The sequence below is a fragment of the Nyctereutes procyonoides genome, unplaced genomic scaffold, assembly GCF_905146905.1.
Source record: "Nyctereutes procyonoides isolate TBG_1078 unplaced genomic scaffold, NYPRO_anot_genome, whole genome shotgun sequence".
NCBI classification, from domain to species: domain Eukaryota; kingdom Metazoa; phylum Chordata; class Mammalia; order Carnivora; family Canidae; genus Nyctereutes; species Nyctereutes procyonoides.
In genome coordinates, this window is record NW_026575135.1 from 38,070,722 (window position 1) to 38,087,908 (window position 17,187).

The 17,187-nt window shown below is 41.7% G+C and overlaps 1 protein-coding gene across 2 annotated transcripts in view; it reads right to left on the bottom strand.

Annotated features, from left to right (window-relative positions):
• Positions 1-4,200: 4,200 nt before the first annotated feature.
• The window catches only part of CCDC171 (coiled-coil domain containing 171), a 396,084-nt gene continuing 383,097 nt past the window's right edge, over positions 4,201-17,187 (bottom strand). Inside the window, exons 27-28 of one of the 2 annotated variants that reach the window (XR_008661460.1) lie at positions 6,314-6,469; positions 4,201-5,804 (exon numbers count right to left, since the gene is read on the bottom strand). The gene's annotated coding sequence lies outside the window, so the exon portion shown is untranslated. Of the gene's footprint in view, positions 5,805-6,313; positions 6,470-17,187 lie in introns of those variants that run through there. The other variant, XR_008661461.1, reaches the window with a different exon arrangement.

A 17,187-nucleotide genomic window follows, 5' to 3' on the forward strand; every position in this document is an offset into this window, starting at 1 on the left:
TTGCTCCCCCAATCCCAATTCACACAATTTCTCTGGCTAATATGTGCAAGTCTATTTCTTCCAAGGGGGGACATTACAAAGGAAAATGAATCAAGAAATTGCTTTTGGAAATGGAAAGAGATCTTTAAAATGTTGGTTCTGGACTGCACACCATTGAGACAGCAATCAAAGGTGGCAAAAGCTTGACTAGTGGTGTTACAAGTCAGGGCCACTCTTACTACCATGTAATTCCATATTCTAAGGTAACAGGTTTCATTTCATCTATGTCATTAACACAGTATTCTGGGAAGCTGACACATTATTAGCCCCATTTTACTTATGCCAAAATTGAGGCTCAGGGAAATTAAGTGGCTTGCCCCAACACTCAAAGGTATGGACCAAAGCCAGCGTTCTCATTTTCCTTTGAGAAACGCTGTTCAGCATGAACATATTTTTATGTTTAAATAGCAGCACTTATTTGAATATCCTTCCAACCAGGCTTTGAAGTCCTTGGTGGCGATGATGATGATGACACTGATGATGATGATGATGACAATGGAATCCATTTATTTTGATCCACTACATTTCAAATATGTACTATGCCTGAATGTAATGTAGTCTCCAAAATGACCCTGTAAGTTAGGGTAATAAGATTAACTCCATTTTATTAGGAAAAGAAGGACTCAGAGATGTTGATTAACTAGTCAAAAGTCACACAGCTGAAAAACAGCCAACTTCTGATTTGGACGGTGCTGTGTGTATCCTCAGTAACTATTAGATTTCGCTGAACAAAATATTTGGTTCCTCAGTAACTATTAGATTTCACTGAACAAAATATTTGGTTCCAAGGCTTAGGCTAACTGTTTTCATGTCTTTTTCCCTCTATAGCTCAGATTTTCTTTCTCTTCATTTCTCACAGTGGGCATTTTCACCTGCTATGAAATATTTTGCAATGTAAAATTAACTAGTCCCAACACAGAGTTGACCATCTGGAACATAAGGCACAAGCTGCAAAGGAGGGCAAAATGTAAGCTTCTCTCTCTCTTCCTCCCTTTCTTTCTGTCTCTGTCTCTCCCTTTCTCTCTTAATAGCTCCATTTGAGGCTTAGTACTGTCCTGCCTTTGGTTTCTCAATGATAGCATAGATCAAGGCCACTAAGAGAGATGCACCTATTTACTTCAGTAAGCCTCCTTGTAAATGATGCACCTTTTATACAATGCAGCCTTAGCAAAGTTGGCTGTGAAAAAATCAGCAGAACAAAGAAATGTAGAGTCATGCCTCAACCGCTGCAATTGTTCGTGGATCATTCCAGATAAGGATTCATTCTTTTTCTGAAATTGCGGGGTTGCTCAGGAGAATCAGGAAAGTTGTGTTTAGCTCTCACATCTGAAACACACTAGCTGTGTAGCTCCAGGCAAGTTATGTAATTTTACTGAACATACTTCCTCATCTATAAGATGGGGATAATGTTATTCTACTTTCTGCTCCTAGGAGGATTAAAATATACTAGTCTGGCAAGTAGAAGGTCCTCAACGAATATTGCTTTCCTTGGGGAATATGTGGAATATAATTTGGCTTTATCTCCAAAATGATAGGTTATAAAAACTGTGACCATTAACTCTTAGACTTGTGTCTTAACACAGGGAAGCTTTCAGAACTTATTGGTTACAGGGGATTCAGTTTACCCTTTCACTAACCACAGCAGCCCAGCTGTGAGGACCAGCCTGGGTGCTTTACCACCTCTAGGCCCAAAAGTGGTGAGGAGAAGGAACCTCGAATTTAAATTCTAAGGTCTGGAAGAAGAGTGTCACAGAAAGAGACCATGTTGGAAAGGAGCAGTAACCTCAGGTGAAAGAACCAGGGGAATAAATATCCCGAACTTTCTCTCTTCCCTCCCTTCCATATCCTGCAAGGGTCTTCCATTGGACGAACTTAACAAGAAGCCCAAAAGCAAGGCTTCCAGGGAGCACAGTAGAGTGAAGAGGGGTGAGCAGTCCAGAGGGGTAGGGAAACCAGGGAGCTCGCCTTGCCTAGCCCATTAGTTACCAATGGTCATGCATCTTCAACTTCCTGCAGCAGTTTATTCTCTTTTGGGTCTGGAGTCACCACCCATTCTAGAATAGCTGCAAGTCCTAGGCATGGGGGATGTAGGATAATTGGGGCGTGGCTGTCGTTTTATGCAGACTTCCAGGCTAAATCGTGTTTTCAATCCTCATTCCATTTTCCTTCCTTTCTTTAATTTACTGTGGTCTGCTCTACATTTTATGGAGCTATTTTAAGCATACACAGGAGATCTTCTTGCCATACACAGGGAACAATCAATGTTCTCACTTAATAATTCATTCTTTCATTAAATGCCCCCAAGTAATTAAATAAAACATTAATAAATTCCACACTGATATTTGCTAAAGTTTTGTTTCTAGAGAATTTTACCTGTTGGAGGATATGCTGGGACCATGCTTCACTATTATGAACAATGAAACAAGGAAGCCTTTACAGCATACAATCACAAAGTCCTAATTTCATCCTAACAATTATCAAATGCCTTCTGAGATATTTTACGGACGTCGCATCCAATATTGAGATGGCTCTAAGAAGTTTTAAAGGAATCAAGGTTCAGGGAAGTTCAGTGTCTCACACTGGATCATATCAGGCAGAATGAGACTCTGGGTTTGTCTGGCACCAAAGCCTTGCTCTTTCTGTTATTCTCTGGCCATTTCATCTTTCTCATGCTTCTATGGGGAAGTAGTTGATATGGAAAAAATATCCCAGTAACTCACAGAGTTGTCCGTATTTCACTGTGTGAGTGGATATGTGCGAGTGTATGTGGGTGCACATGCAAGAGAGAGAGAGAGAACCAAGTGTGGATTTCAGAAGCTTGAGAAACCACCTCCAAGGAATGTTCTGAATGGATGAGAATGAGGAAGGGGAGAAAACTGGCAGAAAATAGGATCTTCTGCCCTCACCTCATTCCCTTGAGCACACTTCCTCAAAAGAAGTTCAGCCAGCATTTTTCCACCAGCCCAAATGTTTATCTAAACTCTCCAAAGAAGCCCACCCTCACTGAAGGTGACGGTGTCCTGGCCTTGCTATGAATCATTAGGAGGCACAAATGCTCCTGAAAGGGCTTTCACACTAGTACTGGGATCACATTCCTTTACAATAAATTGTTCTTCCGATGACCTCCCTGTTAGCACGTTTCTGATTGTTTCACATCATCCTGTAATATACTTCTTTGCTTTCACATTAATTTTCTAAAAGGTGTGGATTGATGCTAAATCTCCTGAAGGTCCTCCAAATGCTTGGACTAGCAAAGGATAGTCTCTTTGCTTAGAGAGAAATGTGCTCATTTCTGTACACATCCCCACTGCTCCCCAGCCCACACCCTAGAGAACTTCTCTGTGGAGTAATGGTCCTATCCGTCCCTCTGTGGTCTCAGTAACCCCTGACCCCTGCCCCTCCCTCAGACCCACAGCCAATCAGTCGTCAGGTCTTGTTGGACGTATGTTGTGAATGTCTTCCTCCTTTCTCCAGTGACCACCATAGTTTAAGCCCTCATCCTCTCCCCTTTGACACACACTCCATGAAGTTTTTTGAATGACTGAACAAATGAACCATTTTGAGAAAGCATCTCTTAACCACCTCTCCACTCCCTATCCATGTTCCACTGAGTCACTAGCATTAACTTTGAAATATTTAGATTTGATCATTACAAATGCTTAAACTACTTCCAAAAGTCTCCCAATTGTCTAAAAGAGTATTCCAAATACTCTAACCCAACATGACAAGGGCCCCACCCTCCTTGTCAGGTGCTCCCCGCAGCCTACCACATTCCTTATTCACTTATGCCTCCCTGCCTTTGCCCACAATGTGCTTTCTCCCACAATGCTTATCATCTTACTTCTCATCCCACCTCCTGCATTGGTGTGAATATGTGGTGAAGATCACCACTACGCTAGGAAGACTGATTCAGCTATAGCTAGGGGAACAATATCACTTATTATACATGTGGCCAGTAGGGAGCACTCATGTATGGGAGGTGGACCTAAAAAGGTGATCCATCCTTCTCCAGGCTCAAGTTATCTGTGATATTTCCTATGTTGCTGTAGGAACATGCAGAAGACAGGCCTATGTCCATGGGCTCCTACAGTGACCTAATTCTTTACTAGTTCTTTCTGGCTTTTGATAACACAACTCTAAATTATCATGCCAGTGCCCAAAGGAAGGGGCAGAGGGTGATAAAGGGAACTGGTGGGCAACATCAGACAGAGGGACACAGAAATTGATGCACTTCTTGTAAAATTGCTATCCTGACCTCCTCCATTCTTTACTGGAAGCATCCATTGGAATGTACGTGGGATCGGCACAGACTAGAATAGTTCAAATGTTGTTTACCTGCAGAACATTTCCTTCAAAAGAGATTTTGGGAGCACTATAAGAATAAGTCAGATAGAAATGCAGCTGGTCAGTGCAGGGGAGCAAGAGTACTTTCTGGCCTGCCCAAATCCCTCTCCACGGTGGCCTGGGAAGCCCCCAGGGTTGGAGCCCAGTTGGAAAGCCCCTGGAGAAGACCAGTATCAGATGGGTCTGGCCATGAGAGAGGACTGACTCTCCCCCAGGCCAGAAGGCCCAGTTGGGGAGGGCGCGGGAGGTCCCATTACAAGCTCTGGTTGAGTTTTCTGTATTAACTTTTCATCGAAGAGTTCTAACAAAGCTGTGTTTCTTTTACCTTTGCAGGTCCCTTCCTTGAGACGAGACTATGGCTGCATCATTTGTGGCCTGCGTGTGTTGTGTCTGGTTCCCGTGGTTTGTTTTCTGGCTTTGAAAACGAAACCGTTCATGGCTCAGAGATGGAAAGCAGACCACGGTTTGTCAGCAAGGCCATTCGTCATGTCCCCCAGAGGGGGCTGTGAACTCCTGCAGCCTTGTGCTCTGCCAGCACGCAGACCACCCATGTGGTGGAGCTCGGAAGGCCACCAAGCAGCGCTGGGCATAGGGCTCTGCTACCCAGCTGGCCTGAGACCTCAGCCAGCTCCCAGCTGCCCCCCAGGACACAGGTCTGAAATCAGCCAATGTAATGGTCCTTGGAGACCACATTCCACCTGGCAGTCCAGGTCTCTTGTAGGGTGAATCTGAGATGGGCCCAGGGTAAACTTGAAAAAAGGTCCAGCATGACAAGAACTTCTCAGATCTGCTTCAGAGCAGAGCCCAGTGAGGAAATCACTTTACTGCTCTGTTAAAAGTTGTTTGGCTATGTTTAAGCTGAACTCTTTTGTTTTTTACTGTTCTGCAGAAAGCTAGTTGTAAAATGCTCTGACATACAGCAATACAGCAAAGAACTTCTGTTAGCAAATGTCTGCACCTGCTGGGCAGGGGGATCGAAGGAGACATGTGGAGGCATCCTTGGAAAGAGGAGTTCTTGAGGCAGCTGTCCCGGGCATGCCAGCACTTCTCAGCAACTCTGCCAGACTCACCTGGCAACTGACTGAAGATGCAGTGGTCTTCGGTGGCTCCCCAGACCTCTGGGGCTGGCAGTTTGCAATCTGCACTCATCACAAGTTTCACAGGTGACAATTAAGCAAACTCCTTTGAGAACGAGGGTACGGAGGCAATGCTGATGACAGGACTCCATGTCTGGGGAACGTCTTCCACGGGAGCCCAGCAAGGTGCTCTTGTCTCCAGGGAAGCAGCCCTGGCTGCCTCCAGAACTGACAGCAGGGCCACAGAGGAGGAGCCCATTGGCTTTGCCAAGTTGTATCAAGACTGAGCATAGAGCTCAAGCCTCCTGAATCCATAAAAGACTGGTGCAAACATCCCATGTCGACCTGGAGAAACAGCATAAGACAAAAGGGAAACTAACTGTAAGTGGGCTGAGTGACCAACAAGTTGAATCTAAATGTATTTAAAGGCTTGTTCCCTCTGATGCATTTGTTCATTTTTATACCGAGAGATCTCTGACTTACATTGTAATTTTAATAAAGATAAAGCTATAATAGAGAAAGCATGGAAGTATGTGCTTTCTGGCTTTCTCACATCTGAACTACTGAATATCCTATCTCATTTGTCCTAGGCATATGAATCCAAGGTGCTGTACCATTCACCCAGGGCACACTCCAAGTGCGTAGGACTTCCCTTGCAACTACATGGATACCAGGTCCACAGTTGATCCAGACCCCAGAATTGATCTGACCTTTCAGGGCTTCCCAGAACATTACATCCCTGAAGTAATAATAATCCCAGCCCTCCAGTCTCTCTCCGACTGATCCCTGCCCAAGAAAGCCCTCAGATCAGGCCTGTGCTCCAGGGACTGGCTGGGTTACCAGTTGTCCCAGACCATTTGGCGCTTCATCAGCTCCCACACTGGATGGTGACTCCTGAGTCAGATTTCCCAACTTCATGACTTCAGCATGTGTGGCCGAAGGGACTGGGCAGTCATGCTCTCCACAACATCTGGCATGCTCTGTCTCTTGGGCTTCGTCTTGCAAATTTTCTAAGGAAAAAAAAATCCTAATTATCTCATTTCTTTCCCATTGGGTACAATGGTGAGTTTTGGTAGGAGGAGGGAATGTTGGGGGAAAAAAAAAAGCTCTTACTTCATCCTGTGTATTATCTGTTTTTGAAATCCAGTGATAAAGATGTATGTGGGAGAGAGGAGGGCTTTTGGGTGGAGGATGCATTCCAAGACCTAGAGGCCTGAGCAGTCAGTCAGCCAGTCATATGTTACCACAGATGATTTATATGAATATGATCAGTATTCCCCAGACTGGGGGATGACCATCACTTACTGTGGCCAAATCTCCTTGGAAAAACAAAGGAGAAGAGCAAATGGCACTATCAGTGTGAGGAGAAAAAGAGAGTTTAGAAAGCAAGTAAATGATGAAATGGGGATTAAAAAAAGTAATAGCCAGAGGGAAGAACCAGGAGACAATTCTCCACCTCACAAGAATTAGTTTTTTCTATTTTCCTGATCATCTCTCTTACTTTTAAAAGAAAAGATATCTTTCTTCATCATATTAATACCCTAGAAGTGCTTTGCTGCATCAGACATTTGAGAACTGTTGATTTAGGAGTCTCTCTTATGTTGGGGTATACAACTCCTAGTCGATGTCTGAAATTCATTTAGACTTGGTAAAGGCTCAGTGAGTAACTGGAATAATGAATATGAATTTTTTTAAAATTACCTTCACTAGTGAGGGAAGTTTTTTGCTTTGGGGACAAAATAGGTTAAAGTGAGGCCATCACTGGCTTCTTTTTTTCTTCATTTCTTATTTCCCTCCTTTTTCCTAAGAGAGTAATTTTTAAAGAAGATAAAGACCACCAAGGGGCAAGTAGCTCCCCCACTCATATTTGTGATCATCACGGAGCCTTGGTCTCAGGCATTCTTGAACAGAGTGTCACATGTAATGAGAATCAAAAAAATGTCTTAGTGGATACAGGCAATATCCTTGGTGGTCAGCTGATAACTCGGCATCAATGCCACTTCCTGCTACATTCTCCTCTGTATCACAGTGGAGAAGCCTGGAAACACATTTCTCAGAAATCCTCCCCTGTATGTTCAGATGCTGGGATCTGCCTCTCAGAGGTGCTTGCACAAAGTTTGGAAGCCTGAGCTCTCCCTGGAGACTTCCAGGAGATGCGTGGTCAGTCAGCAGATGCGAAGGTTTCCAAGAAAGCTCTGGAGAATCACCTGCTCCAGAGCTATAGGCCAGTGCAATTCCTGGAATTGAAATAGTGACTTCAGGGCAAGCTTTTGAGAATTACCCACTCCAATACTGCAAGGAGCTGAGATCAGCAGCAGCAGTTTCCTTTACCTTCCAAAAGTTTTGTGAGCTTCTGCTTCTCTGAATTAAACACAATTACTGCTTATAATCCTAGAGTGGCTTCTATTTCCCTGACCAAGCTCTGAAAAATGCAGCATAGGAGTGGGATGAGATCAGTTAGGGAGGAAGTGTAGATAAAGAGGATGAGGAAGTATGGAAGCTACCTCCTACCTCCCTCTGCCTGGCACTGCCCTCCAGCTCCATGGGGCCATTCCCAGTCCAAGCCAGGTAGCTGGTAGACCACCTCTGTTGCTCCTCAGGGTTAAATAAAAATGGCACCCAGGACTACAATTTACTCTTTCCCTAACTTAAAGCAACAGTCTTTAAATATCCTGCTTTTCAGATTTCAAACACTAATAGCACAACTTCTGGATTATATTGATCCAGGGTTAAAAGGAACTACCCATGTCCAACACTCACTCAATGGAATATCCCTTAAGAGCAGAGTAAGTCAAGTAGAAAAAGAACATTTTGGTCTCTTTAGTCTATCATTAATCTCAGCAAAATCGACTGTTTACTCCCGAATACAATCCCTGCACATGCACACATGTGCACATGTACACACACACACACACACACACACACACACACACAACATGGTAAGATCACCAGAGAGAGGGCTGAGCACTGCCAGTATATACAGACATTCAAAATTCTGTTAACTGAATGAGTTCTCAAAATCACAGAGAGAATTCCAGGACATAGGGTTTTCAGGACAAAACAATCTCTTAGATGCAGAAAGAACATTGAAACTTTTTACTTCTTCCATGGGGAAGCTAACAACACCAAAAGATCTTTCCAACACCTGAAGCTAAAGAGGCTTCTTGTTTACAGGATATGAATTTCTGGATCTCTAAGAAAGAAAGGAACGTGAAGCTATGTCCTAGAACCACTCCCACCCTTGCCCTAAGAAGTATTTAACAACATAGAAACAATTTCACAAGTATGCCAGCCAGAGTACCCCAATAAACAGTTCCTTCTAACAAAGAGTTATTTAATATCTCCACCAAATATTAAAACATCAATGTCAAGAGCAATGCATACAGTATTTTGGAATTACCCTAGAGTGATGTCTCAAACTTTGTTTCTTCCTGTGGTAAAAGAGAGTAGAATGTGGAAGCTCAAAGTTTGTTCCCCTGAACTGGCCACTTGTAACTTGCTTTGTAACTTGGGAAAAATCCCTTTGCTCCCTTCAGTTGCCTTTCTTCAACTGTAAAACACAGATAATGGCATGTACCCTCCCATCCCCTAGGACTGTTGTGAGGATAGAATAATCATAATGTCTTAGAAAATAGGAATACTTTGGGACACCTGGGTGGCTTAGTCTGTTGAGAGACTGACTCTTGGTTTCAGCTCAGGTCATGATCTCAGGGTCAGAAGATCGAGCCTGTGTCAGGCTCAGTGCTGAGTTGGCTTGAGATTCTCTTTCTCTGTCTCTCAAATAAATAAATAAATAAATAAATAAATAAATAAATAAATAAATAAAATCTTTTAAAAAAGAAGTAAACGAAATCAAATATTTTCAGCATAGAAACCATTACTAAAATCTTGTGTTCCTGATTATAGTAACCCTATGTAATTGCTCAGATTTTAAGTTATCAACTTTTAATGACAAAATAAAAACCCTTGATAACATATTCTTGTGGCGTGGGAGTGGATAGTGATTTTATTCCACTGATTTACAAATAGTAAATCTGCAACCATGCAACATGGCCATTGCACACCCATACTTACAAATGGGCTTTCCCATAGCAAAACTGGAATGGCAACAGCTGGTCTGTGAGTATGAGATTGGAGTGGACCATGTCCTCACTAATAAATGTCAGCTTGATTTGAATTACTTGCTAAAACACAGCGTAGACAAAGCCAAAAAGGAAAACCAAAGCTTTCTCGATAAAATGGAATCCCAGAGCATAAATAAAAGATTCCACCTGAGAAGAATGATTTATTATCTCTCACTCAAGAAAAGGATGCTCAGTCCATTCTATGTGACCACATCTCTTATGTTGTTTGCTACTGGTTTATAAAAGCTCATGCATGTGTGTACACAAGCACACAGACACACACATACACCCCCCACAGACTTATTAGTTCAAATAAAAGAAAAACTAGAAGTTATACATTGGTTATTTGAAATGAAACTAAGAAAGTTTATTCTTTTCAAGAATTGATACTTCTTTGCCCCCTCACCCCCCCCCCAAAAAAAAAACAAATTACCCAACACCCAGGTCAGAAACAGTGAAGAAAGTTTACATTGGCCAAAGAAAACTTGGGATTCAGGCCACCAGAGGTTACCAGTCCTTTGGCATTAAAGCAAGGCTGTCACATAAGAAAAAAGACTGAATGTCTAAAGCTTGTAAATGCATCATACCAAGCATGAAGATGTGCATGAATTTATTCTGCATCAAACTAGTTTGGGCCATATATGATTCATGTTCTTATAAGCTATGGCTATCTGATAAGAAATGCTGGAAATAATTATCATTTTTATTAATATCATTATCAATATAATTATCATGATTATTATTATAAAATAATAATCATTTTATAACATTAAACCCTTCATTCTCCAAGTTCTCCAAGCTTCAAGAAATATGACACACTGTGAGAATGTTTACATTTTTGTGAGAAAGATACCAAATACCTTTTCTATGAGCAGCCATCTAGAAATGAAAGGCCATAATGCATTTTTTCCTTTTTTAAAGTTTTATACGTTGAACTATTTTCCAACATAATTTAGGCAGTTTTCCAAATCAACATGAGATTTTTGAGGATTTTTTTTAAAGGTTGTTATAGTTTTGTTCCACTGTTAAGATGTGATCAGCTCACCATGGATCACCACTATCCTACCATTATGATAAGTGGAACTATTGGGATAAAACAGTAGATCAGTGGAGAAGTCATTTGAGGGCTCAGTGATCAACTCTGTCTTCCATTTAGAAAAGCTGATCGAGAAAAAGCCAATATTTCATTTACATTATACAAACATAGCTGACAACCATTTAAAACTTTGGTTTTCTCTCATGCAAGCTCACCTCAGGAGCTCCACCATAACTGGCAAGAATAGAGATTCATATTTTCTTAAACGTCTGTTTGACTCTCACTTAGAATGAGAATGTTTGACTCTCAGAGGTATAAATAATGAAGAAGTCAGGAAGAGTAGGAACACCTCTGTTGCTCTGAAATTCTCTCATTTGGCCCTTCTGCATGTATTGGCTTTATCTTCAAGCTGGTTTCCTTCATGATCGCAACTTGGTTGTCAACGGCATTTAGGGCTGTATTCTTCCTTGTTCATGTTCATCAAGCAAGAGACAAAAGCTCTCTCCTAATTGTGAAATAAAATTTTTTCCCTTAAGTCTAATTTGGCCACCTTAGTCCCACGGCCAACCTTGGATCAGTAGTTACCAGGAGACCATCAAGTATGAAATGTCATAAGCCCTGATTCCCTAAGTAACAACCAGCAAAGGAGATTGGGTTGGTATCTCTGGCTGAACCAGGGGTTTAATCCCCTGAAACCAGGGACTGAATGAACCTCCCTTGAGTTATTGGGCTGCATTATATGTGGTGATAGAACATCTGAAGAAAATCAGGTATTTTGTTAGGAGAAAGAAAGGGAAAATGAATGCTAGAAAATGACTGACAATGTCCATCTTGTTATAAGAACTATAAAATCAGTTGAAACAAAGGCATTCCCCATATCAGTGAAAACAGAGATAGTAGCTACTCATTCAGAACAACAAGAAATTGCAGGAAGAATATAGTGAAATAACAGCCAAAAAGCCCAAATGCTTTCAAGAAGACAAAGTCACCCCACCATAGGAAAGAAGGAGACTGGGGTGGCTTTGGGAGTCAGTATTTCTATTAGATAGAACTCCTAGCTGAAGATGTGAAGATAGCTGCTAAGAACACTTGCTGAGCCCTGCTTTCTTTCCCAAGTGGAGAACAATGTTTCCTATTAAAGAATATCTTCTAAGAACATCCTCAAAGGTAAGTGGATTAGATTTCCCTACTCACTGTACCACCATAGGCAAGCTATAGAAGAGGAGACCTAGTAGCACCCCTCTTGGGTAGATCAAACTTGATCTTGGGTAGATCAACAAGGCATGGCCTCTTCACCTGCACATGCTTCAGTATTCCTATTTTGGAGCGAGAGAAAAGGAGAAAGGAAACAATTAAGGACCTTAAAAAATCAAAGAAAATTATGGGCAAACCAAATTTTTTAAACTGGAGTATAATACACACCAACATAAACACACACACACACACACACACACTACTGCCTGAAATTTTCATATCACTAAGACCAAACTGCTGGGCTGAAATCATCTTGAATTAGGTAGAAATGATAGAACTTCCCAGGAGACTACTGCCCACAACATACTCCAGTGAAGAAATCCACTATACAATGATAGAAGGCCATGTATTATAGAACAAGATTCAAGCATTCAAGCAACCCTGATAGTCTAAAATGCTGAGGAGAAGAAAACACAACAAAATGATTAGGGGTGAATGCAAAGTCCATTATTTCCATTGAAAGACTCAACTCCACCAACAGAGGGATACCTGCTTAACAGCTATGAGTTTTGATTGGGTCTGTCGGTCGACCCCAAGTTTAATATGCGATCATAGTGTAATGTAACTTCTTTAAAAATCAATATAATATTTAGATCACAGAAAGTGAAAACTTCACCATTTTCCAATTGGATCAGACCACATCTGGGTTTCCGGATAACTGTGGTTAAGTTAATGGTGATGCTGACAAAGTAAGGCATATTCAGAGGAGGGTGCCTGAGAGGGTAAAGGCTCAGGTAGCCATGTCATAAATGTAAGAGAGAGGCCATGCTATAGAGTTGGAAATAAAGTCCATTTGTGTTATCCAGAGAGCAAAGACCAAGGCAGCAGACTTGAGTCATGTGTAAGAACAAGAGGACACCATTAAGTACCCTATATCACATGCATGACAGGCAAGAAGACAGAACCTGGAGCCAGTGTGCCTCGGTTTATATCCTGACTCTGTCATATACTGACTCTGCAACCTTGAGCGGGTTGATGAAACCCTCTGTGCCTGTTTCCTCATCTGCAAAACAGGGGTAATATCAGCCCTATGCCATGGGATTCTTAGAAGGAATACATGAGTTATAAGAAAAGTACCTAACACTGTGCCTGACAAATCATAAGCACTGTATAAATCTTTGCTGTTAACACAAAGAGCCAGCTTTTTCATAAACAGAGATGTCATATGTTTTGGTTTTCTAAGGCTATTACAACAAAATAGTTTCTGGGTTGCTGGGAATCTTTGGTGTTCTTTAGCTTATGGAAGCATCAACCTGATCTCTGCCTTCATCATTGCATAGAATTCTCCCTATGCAAATGTGCCTGTCTCCATATTTTGCCTTTTTATAAGCAGGCCAGTCATTTTGGATTAAAACCCACACTAATGACCTCATTTTAATTTGATTATCTATCTATGTAAAGACTATCTCCAAATGAGGTCATACTGTGAGATGCTGCAGGTTAAGACTTCAACATATGAATTTGGAGGGACACACTTCAAGCCATAATACCATGTCACTGGAGATCTTAAAAAAGAAGCCAGATGATCAGAAATGTTGCTGGTTTCATCCTGCAATGCAGCTAATTGAGGATATGCTTTTACAAAACAACTATAGGGTCAAACCAGGACTCCCAGCATGCAATTTAAGGTACAATAAAAAGCTTGATTTCCTAGCCCACAGGCCTGACTTGGCCTCACAAATTACAGTGGTAAAAGGACAGAGCAATATTGCTGTTACTCCCTTTGCCCATTTTCCTGTAGAGATAATAGGGGGAGTCTCTTACTATTACTCCCTCAAGGCTGCCTTCTGGCTTCAGCATTCTTTTCATTCCACAAGTACCAAGCTTTCAACAAAGTCGCACCTGGGGGAAATAATATTCTATCACTTCTCCATCTTCATCTCATTTTATCCCCCCAACAATTATAGAGACCACAGACATCACATAGTTTCATTCTTCTGTCCACATGAGGAAACTGAGAAGGTAAGCTTTTAATCTGAGGTCATGTAATTAATTAATGGCAGTGCTATGATTAGGTTTAAGCTTCCTGATAATCTATCAATTGCAAGTCGATTTATTGAGCATCTCCTATTTGTTGGCACTGTGCAAAATATTAAAGATTGAGACCCGCTATCAGTTCAACCAAATCCCTGAAACTTCCAGCATTGAATTAGAAGCGACATCACTCCAGGCTAAGTGGACTCCTGTCCACTCTTAACTAAGCCATGATCATCAAAGCTCTCAGGACAGTTTTTTCTTTATTTTGGCATAATTACATGTGGATCACCCAAAGGCCTTCACTTCAACCTCTTATTGTAAGTAACATTTGGAAATGTTATTTCTCTGCTCCTTGCTAGAACTGATCCCTCAATATTTGCTATTCCTCAGAAAGTGTTGGAGACTGTGTTTTGTCTCTTCTTTCTTCTCCGACAGACTCATACCTTGGAGAGGATGGTACTGTCATTTGGATTGGGCATCTTGCCACAGAAAGCGATGGTTTAATTTTCCTGGACTCTAAAGCCACTTCTACTCCTTAAACTCAGGTTATCAACTGAAAAAAAAAAAAAAAAAAAAGCAGGTTGTGCCGTCCCCATTTATCCAAGGGCAGCCTTATTAAGTGAATGTTAGCAATCAGGTTTGTTATATAGCAAACAACCAAAATACAAAATTTCAGGGGAAATCAACAAACAGCTGGGGTGTTTTATTTATGTGTATGAGGTTTTTGTTTGTTCTCACACATCAATGAGTTGAGAGAGGTTCAGCTACTGATGTGGTCTGAACTTGGCTGGGCTTGGTTCCAGCCCGTGGGTTAGTTTAGAGATCCTCCACATGTCTCTCACTTTCCCTGGACCAGCACTTACCTGAGGTATGTTCTTTTGATAGTAAAAAAGTTAAGTACAAGAGGGCCAACCCAATCTCACAAGTGCATTTCAAGCCTATACTCACATAACATCCACAAACCTTCCATTGGCCAAAACAAATCACTTGGCGAACCCTAAAGTCAAAGGGTGGGGAAGTACCCTGCACCCATCATAAGGCCATGTAAAAGGTGTGCAGGTGTTACACTACTCCAAAGAAGTGGAGGTCAGACCTCTAATTTGACCTGCCCCAGTAAGGCAAAGACTGCTTCTTCAGCTTGTCCATGATGGCTCACCCACTATCACTCACTAGATAACCTCCCTTCCAGCAGCACAGAGCTTTATCTTTGACCATTGAGCTATCTCACCTTTTCCTTTCCTCCCCAGATTCCATGACACCTCTTTTTCAAAAGCAGTTCTTCACTTCTCATGCTGTTTTATTAAAAGCTTTCTGGCAGGCTGGGAAGCTGAGGAATCCCACCTGCATCTAATATATGATAATTTACTAATGCAACCCAGCACCGTAAGCTTTTTTCAGCAGGTTGTTTGTTGGTTGCTTGTTGCATTGTTGTTGGCCAATTTCCAAAAATCATAATCAGAAAAGGAAAAAAGAAACTATTGAGAAGATGATTATCCAAACATCTGAGCCATCCTCCATCCTCCTGGTAATGAATCCATATTGAGTGAGACTAGCATTTGGAACAATAACATCAGAGGAAAAGAAAACGAAAGATTCTCGTTAAAGTAAATAGGTCCTACAAGTCTATCTTTGCAGACCCACAATATGGAGTCAGAGATTTAGTTGTTCACACCTCTCTCATATTTTCAGAGCCATTAACCAGGGTGGACTTGTCAAGGTTTCAACATTGTAATTGTTTAGCTCTAAATTTCCCTGCTGGCTTGGGCCTGAGGTTTCCAATAATCACAGGCGAAGGCAGAAGTCAAAATGGATAGTGCATGGAGGAAGGGAAAGAACCCAGCATCAGGATTTACTGAGGTGGGAGGGCCGGGGGTGGTGTGGAAAGAAGGTAAAGGCTGCCAGAGGCAGAGCTGCTGAAGGGCAGGGCACAGGACCATGACTTTTCACTCTCTCAAACTGTAAGTAAGCTTTCTACTTCCCAACACAATGAAAACAAGCCTGAGCTGATGGTTCCTTCTCATATAACCAACCTGGAAGAACCACAGAAATAAGAAGCAAAACTAGATTTGTGAAACTAACATAAAAATGACGGGGAACCCCTTGGTAGACTGAATATGTGTTGAAGAACAACCTGGGGCAGTGAAGTGAAGTGATGAAGTGATGAAGAACATGTTGAGGGGAAGTTCTCAAGTTCCGCTCCTGACCACATTACCTTTGGAGGACAACTGCCTGCTCCACTGTGGAAAAGAAGCTGGCAGTGTCAGCCAAATGGGAGGTGGGTCAAACCAGGGCAGTGCCAACATCCTGCTGGATGAGGAATTGATGAAAAAGTGTGGATTGGCCAGCTGGCTTTGAGCACTCATTCCTCTGCCTCCTCCATGCCCCTTCACCTCAGAATTGGTGGATCACAATTAAACGCTGTGTTCTTCAAATTGATTTTGACTCCACTCACAATAAGAAAACACATTTTACATGGTGACTCAGCATGTATACACAGCCCTGTACAAATGACAGTTTCAAAAACAACATGCCTACTGTTGGGATGCCCTCTATACTTTTCAACCTATTCTAGTCTAGTCTAGTCTAGTCTAGTCCAATCCAATCCATTCTGTTTCTTCTCACTCTCCACCCCTCATTATCCTCCTCCTCCTTTCTTTTCTCCATCCTTCCTCCCTCCCCACCCCACCCCCATACTGATTGACTCACTACATTGATTAAATTATCCATAGAGATAATTTCCTTCACAGGTTATTTTTTCAGAGCATCTAAAGGAAGATTCTGACCAAAGTTGTGAATTAATGGAGAGACAAAAATTGGGGTGGTGACCTTGAACACTGCCTTGAAGGTCACCCCTGCCTCTCTTCTAGAAGCTGAGTTTGAACTTCTCCATCAGTGGATATTACTAGACATAATAAATATTACCCCTAAAGGAAGAAACAATTTTACTATAAAATGCTATCCTCAAATTAGGACTTCTATCTGGATACTCAACAGACATATTCTCAGGCAGGTTTTAGCAGGTTTGCCATACAAAGAATTATTTAGAAAATTCAAGTAAGAGGTACTTGGGTGGCTCAGTGGTTGAGTGTCTGCCTTTGGCTCAGGTTGTGATCCCAGAGTCCTGGGACTGAGCCCCATGTCAGGCTCCCTGAAGGGAGCCTGCTTCTCCCTCTGTGTCTCTGCCTCCCTCTGTGCATCTGTCATGAATAAATAAATAAAATCTTAAAAAAAAAAGAAAATTCAAGTAAAAGTAAATCCAACAGACTGCTATAAGAAATAAGGGAAATAAAGGAATTCAAATAATTTAGTAGAATTGTTACCTAAAAAATTAATAAAC